At 40.6% G+C, this 7041-nt stretch overlaps 1 long non-coding RNA gene across 1 annotated transcript; it reads right to left on the bottom strand.

Moving 5' to 3' along the window:
• Positions 1–926: 926 nt before the first annotated feature.
• Positions 927–6711, bottom strand: LOC103791663 (uncharacterized). Its single transcript, XR_618119.5, has 3 exons — positions 6386–6711; positions 5157–5327; positions 927–4314 (listed from the first exon to the last, which is right to left on the bottom strand). It is a non-coding gene; the product is annotated as an uncharacterized LOC103791663 (long non-coding RNA).
• Between the last annotated feature and the right edge of the window lie 330 nt (positions 6712–7041).

The following is a 7041-nucleotide window of genomic DNA, read 5'->3' on the forward strand; positions in this document are numbered from 1 at the left end:
ATGTGTTGTAATTTGAAAATAGGAAATGAGGAATGGCTGGCTAGACCATTAGGCTGCTCTACAGAAGGTCGATCCATATATGCAATGGAAAGCACAAAGTGACTTTGACCCACGTCTTGGCTTCTCAGCTTTAAAAAGGCCTCGGTTGTGGAAACGCAGTGCGGGGATGGAAATACACAGCCCAGATGAACATGCTATGTTTATACAGCCTGGCTGTGGTCAAATTAAAACAAATTAAGAAAAATGGAGAAACAAAATACCTTTTTATTTGAGTGTTTACTAGGTATTTATTCAAATCAATTAAATAAATAAAGACTTGGGAGTTTAAATATTACATTTTCCCAGTTTCAATGAGGTATAATTGACAAAAGTAATATATATTCAAGGTGTATAAGGCGGTGATTTGATATATGTATATACTGTGTAGTGATTGCTATAATGAAACTAATCAACATGTCAATCACCACACATAATTACCATTTTGTGTGTATAATGAGGTCATTTGAGATTTACTCTTTTAGAAACTTTTAAGTTAATAATACGGCAGTATTAACTTTAGCACCATGCTGTATTTTATATCCCAAAAATGTGTTCATCTTAGAATTGAAAGTGTGTACCCTTTGACCAACATCTCCTCATGTCCCCCACCTCCCTGCCTCGGGCAACTACGACCCCACTCTCTGCTTCTATGAGTGTGTCTATTTTGGGTTCCACAGATAAATGAGCTCATGCCATATGCGACTTTCTGTGTTTGGCTTATTTCACTTAGCATAATGTCCTCCAGGTTTATTTCTGTTGTGGCAAATGGTAAGATTTCCTTCTCTTTTATGGTTGAATAATATTCCATTTTATGTGTATGCCACATTTCTTAAAATCCATCTGTTGAACACTCGGGTTGCTTACGTACTACTTGAAAAAAAGTAAAATGTTTGCCAACATTTCTTTTATTTTTAAAGGGGATGAAAAATGACAAATGACAAATGTGCATTTAAAGCATATATAAGAAAAACTTTAAAGGTTCACTCTACATTTTGACTACTTGTATCATGCAGACATTGCAGTAACCCTGAAGTGACCAAGGCGCAGCCTTGATTCAAGGTCCTGCTTCACTGTGACTTCTGTTTAGTGTAGCTCTCAAAGGGAAACTGAAATGCCCAGTCCAGTCATGAATATTAGAGTAGATACCAGAGATCTTATGAGCACAGCACATATCACATAGCAAATTTTACTGATTCCCCACTGCTCCTCCCACATAATTCATTCCCGACGACTTCTCATTCTCCCTTGTTCCTCAGACCCATCCACATACAGCATACCCCAAGCCTATTCCAAGCCTGTCCAGGGAGATAGCCAGGGTTTTGGGATGCACTTTGGTGTGAAGGTGAGGTCTCAAAGGGAAGTCAACGATGCTGACTTTTAAGAAGCTATGTTTTGCAGAATAGGATTAACAAGCTTGAACCAAGAGCTCAATTTGATAGGACACAGAGCAGATTCTGGAAACTCAGTGGTGGGAGGATGAGAGCTGGGCTTTTGGTGAACCTGGGGGCATGGCTCGTCCAGAGGCCACCTTTGGTTCACAGTTTCCATATGTGACCAGGTTGTTTGCTTACCAGAAGGTCCTTCACCACCGCTCCAGGTCACCTATCAAAGGCCCACCAGTGTCTGGTCTTGTACCTGGCATTTCCCAGGGTGCCTCTCCAGGAGACTCTGCAGTGCTAGACCTCCTGACCTCTCTCTTCATGGTGACAGATCCTCCTCTGCAGTCTCTTCAACTCCAGTTCTGCCTTCTTCAACTCTGAAGGGCCCTAATTCCTTCTTAGATTTCCCTGATACTGAGAAATTTGTTGATAAGCCCAGGTAAACCTAAGGGTGAACTGCTTCCTTGGGTTCAGACCTCTCCCAATTCAAGGATTTGGGGTTATCCAGCAGAGTGGACTTGTCTGCAGTGTGAGCCTCTGGCTGTCTTTTCAACTAAAGTTGGAATCAGCCCCCAAGCAACAGGCCCAATGACAGCACCTTGAAATGGGCAGCTCTTGCTCTTGTGTGGGGGCCTGACCCCTGTTGTGGAACTCAGGGCATCAGCAGTGAAGTTAACTTTGGATTCACTCTGAGGGGTCCTAACACATGGTGGCCAGCGTGGACGTGGTCGGCCTCTCTCACTGACAAGTTCCAATCACTCAGTGGGGATTTCAGTCTTGTCCACCTGCATTAGCTTTCTACTGCTGCTGTAACAAATTACCCAAACCTAGCAGCCTAAAACAACACAAAGTTATTAACTTACGGTTCTGGAGGTCAGAAGTCCTAAATGAGCAGCAGGGCTGCCTTCTTTCTGGTGACTCTAGGAGAAGGAGAAGATCGTTTCTCTCTCTTTTCCAGCTTCAAGAGGCTGCTCACAGTTTTTGGTCCACGTTCCTGCTTCACTGTGACTTCTGCTTCTGATCTCACACTGCCCTCACTTGGACCCTCCTATCTCCCTCTTATAAGAACGCTTGTGATGACATTGGGCCCACCGAGATCATCTCCCCATCTCAAGACCCCCTTAACTTAGTCACAGCTGTAAAGTCCCATAATGTTGACAAATTCTGGAGACTATCCAATAGGGACAGAGTGCTGTGGGACGATGACTCAGTGTGCTAGTCTGTTTTTACACTGCTGATAAAGACATACCTGAGACTGGGTGATTTATAAAGAAAAAGAGGTTTGATGGACTCACAGTTCCACGTGGCTGAGGAGTCCTCACAATCATGGCAGAAGACAAAAAGGATGTCTTACACATGGCAGGCAAGAGAGAAAATGACAATGAAGACGGAGGGGTTTCCCCTTATAAAACTATCAGATCTCATGAGACTTATTCACTACCATGACAACAGTATAGGGGAAACCACCCCCATGATTCAATTATCTTTCATCAGGTTTCTCCCACAGGACATGAGAATTATGGGAGCTACAAGTCAAGATGAGATTTGGGTGGGGACACAGCCTGCCACACACCCTTCTTCAGCTTCCTGTGGGCTGTGTGATGAGAGATCCTTAACACTGCTGAGCCTAATCATTTGCAAAACCAAAGCCCCTCCACCTGCGTGCCTCTCATTGTGTGAGGTTTTCAGGATCTATTTTCCATCATTCACAGTAGAGTCTCCCATGTGCGGGCTACAGGAAAGTAACCATCTTCTTTAGAGGCAAAACAACAACATGGGCATTTTTGTTGTCCTAAATCCTCAGCAGTTATCTCAGAAATACTTTTTATGTTAGAACATTGAGTCTTCTAATTAAGGATCTTTTCAAGTTCATCACTGAACAACGCTCAGAGCGGCTGTCACAGCCAAGTTGGCTCTCAAGTTCCAGATAATGATCTAAGAATTTCTTTCAGCTCTGGGAAGCTCAAGAATTAGTCTTGTGCCTAAATTTCCATAACAATGTTTCACTGAGAATAGTTCAACAACTAATAATATGTACCCTGCCATGTGAGAGCAATGTTTTCTAAAAACGTTCTGGAGCCAAGCCTTTAAGAGGCTGTTGCCTTCTAACTTATTCTTTGCAATTCTTAAAATACTTAGCCAGTGTATTATGTGGCTAGGGCTATGTAGGTATTGCCCATCTCAGGAAACTTGATGACCTCCACTGTACACTCTTTAAAGCCTTCCACGAGTCCCTATCATTCTCACATTCCACTCACCACCACTCTTGCAGATTTCTGTTAGGATAGGTCAGCCAAGGTTCATATGTCTTTTCTTCCTGGGTAGCTGTTCTATCGTTTGAAAATACTTTCAGTTTCTGAGGCAGCATTATTTCCTGTACAGGCAACATGACCTCACCTATGTCTTGTCTCAGTGTGTTGGCCATCTTTCGGATACACATTCCAGGCTTAAGGGGATGCTCTGAGATAAGAGTGTCTGAAATAATTTTCCATGCATTCCCTTCCATGATTATCTCACAGAAAGAGATGGTGGTCACAGAGAAGTTAGTTTCAACAACTCAAGTAAGCTCATTCTCCTAACCACTTTTTATTTTCTGAGGACTTTGAGTTATTCACTATTAACATTATCCAATAGCACTCAAACATCTACTTCAAAGAGTCATTATTTCAAACTTGACTGAATCACTCAGAGATTTTTAATTAGTCTCTGATAGACACTCACTGCATCAGGATTCCTAAATCCAGGTTCACTCTAACATCTTGATCCCTGGCTCTGTATCCACCAACAATTTGCAGGATCCATCTTCTGTGTCTTTCAAGATCAGGGACATAGAGAGGTAACCCCATTTCTTCACCTGGTCAGGCCTTCATGCCATTGCTCACTAATCCACAGTCCCCTGCAAGAGTAACACCAGTGAAGGTTAATAAGCGTAATAACCAAGCACTCATTTAACTCAGGAACTAAATACATCTTTCTTCTTACAGATACCTCTTATAAGTTATAAATGAATCTCTTAAGGGTTTTCTCCCTAGACAATGGAGAGGGGAGGAAATAGATTCTCTCCATAAACACTGCACAAGGGTGTTAGAATCAGGTAAAGTTGACCTTTAGTAACTCATCCTCTCTCCTAGCCTGCCCTACTGGTTTTTTTTTTAATCCTTAGTTAAATGGTGATATTTTCTTTCCTTCTAGTGTGATTAAGGAACTTAGTTTTTATTTTTGTGGATTCTGGATTCTCTCTTACTGAGATCTTTACTGCCTTCAAATCATGAAATCATTTTCTTATATATTTTATTTCCAACTTAAGTTTCTTGGTTTAAAATTTAGACATTTAATTCAAGTAGAATTTATTTTTCTGTGTGGTGTGAGATAAGGACTGAAACACATTTCTCCAACATCACTTTCATTGACTTTGTGAAATCCTGAATCTTTTGCAAGATTTGCAATGTTCACTAAAATAGATTTGCATAAGATTTACATTTTTATTTTGAACAATGTATAACATTCAGCTATCAGCTACGAACCAACAGCGGCAGAGATATTTATGTAATTGGGAGATCGGTGACTTCAAAAAGAGAACAATGTCAAAGAGCGTGTTTAGTTACTTCAGGGTTATGGTGGATATCTTCCTTCTTGATGTAATCTTTCAAGTATATACTTAGGAAAGGAAGACCCTGCACAATATTGTATTTAGTGATGGACAGGTGAAATTTGCAAAGTGAAATGTGTGTTACTAACCTGTGAAGTTCCAAACTCACTCAGTTTCTTTGTGGGGAAACCAGTGCAGAGTTGTACTTCTGTGGCAATGTGAATGCCATGAATCTTTCCCAATATTTACAGCACAAGAGACGAGCATGTTACACCATATGCTTATAAGATTTTCTAAAATCTCTCTTATTCAATGTCTTCCTGCAGGGGAGAGGAAATGAGGGCTTTGAAACCTGAGGCAATAAAATGAATCACATAGATAGAAACATATGTCTTGGCAGAGAATAAACTTTGGTTTATATACTTTTTGTTAAAGAAATATGTTAGCATTCCAGCTACTGCATTTTTTATTCAATCAATAAATACCAATTGAGTATACCTCCCTAGCACCAATTTGAAAAGCTGAATGGAGGAGAGCATTCAGAGGCAAATAAAAAATAATGATCATTTTGAAGGGTTCTTTTTCTGCAAAGAGCTTTTCCTACATATGAAAACAAAACACATTTATAAAACACTAAATTACCATACAAGAAAATAAATGGTATCAGAGTGCTGAATCGCCATAGGCAGGATTGCAAAGAGCAGCTTAGCAGGGGAGGGGAAGTCAGTGAGCTGGAAAGGATGAGGATGCACAGGAAAGGGAGCAGTGGATATTTTGGAGGGAAAAGCCTGCGCAAAGCAAGCAGGCAGAAGCTCACAGGTGTCATCTTTTTATTTGATTTTGTTTTTGAAAAGTCAAATGTGAGGTAAAAGCTCCCTATTTTGCTACCATAGTATTTTTCTGGGATGCATGAAAAAAATTATCCTTTTTTTGTTCTATGAATATTAATGAATATCTATGAAAATTCCTTTTTTCCCCACTTTCTCTAAAGAGTTCTCCAAACAGAAGCTGTTTGATGCTGTTCTCAGTGTAATTGATTCTCACATGCTTTATTTTTAGTACCTTTTACAGTGTTTCAGAGAAAGAAAATTATTTTGGAAACACTCAAAATACCATCTGAAAGACACAGTTCTTAGAAATCTAAAATAGTTGTGGACCATTCCAAAAAGTAGATAATCTCTGCGCATATTATTTGACAGGCTAGTCTATTGAACATCAGGTATTAGTATAAGAGGCTTAAACAGAAAGTGAAAGAGTCAAAACACAAAGATGGATTTGCCTAAAAGCAATGATAAAGTCAGCAGTTCTCATGAAAGACTTCATGTTTATTCACCACGCACATTAACGCTTTGACTGGGTACCCGAGTTGGTCTCATACCTCCATCAGCAAAGCTTCTTTCGGTTTTGAGTTGCATGCTTTCTTTGCTCTTAGTAGCTAAGTGCTTTTCTACCTTGGTAATGCAGCATTTTCTCAATTTCAGAGCTCCTGGCAGCTAAGCAAACCCTTTGCAACATACTGGCTTTTATACTCGCCACCCCTCCTTTCCCCCTCCCTAGCCCAGGCATGTCCCCATCTATACTTCGTCTCCTTTCTCTGCCTGCATGCCAATTCTAATTCTTGGAACTGCTTCACAATTAACCTACAGCGACTTTCTCCATCCCCAACTCCCTTTAGAGAGTCTCTTGAGGGAAAAAGTGCTCTGCAAAGCATTCCGGACTCAACAGCACTGCACTGCAGCCCTTCTTTTGTCCTGGTTTATGCTGTTAGGCTGAAATGATCAAAGAGGCATGAATAATTCTTTTTCTTGGGTGTCCTAGAAACACTTAAGGTGCCGTGTAATTCATGCAAAATTACCATGAGAGAATTCTCTCTCTCCTGAGCTGTTTTGTTGTGTAACCTTGGGGACACGTCAGTTCCAAGAATGGCCCTATGCCTCACAAGTTCACCATCAGTTCTTCCTTTGGAAGTACCTGCTTTATTGACTTTTCTAAAACCAGCAGCCTCTTATTATTTTTCCCCTCAAGTAAAATATC

Source organism: Callithrix jacchus, chromosome 2 (genome assembly GCF_049354715.1).
Source record: "Callithrix jacchus isolate 240 chromosome 2, calJac240_pri, whole genome shotgun sequence".
NCBI classification, from domain to species: Eukaryota; Metazoa; Chordata; class Mammalia; order Primates; family Cebidae; genus Callithrix; species Callithrix jacchus.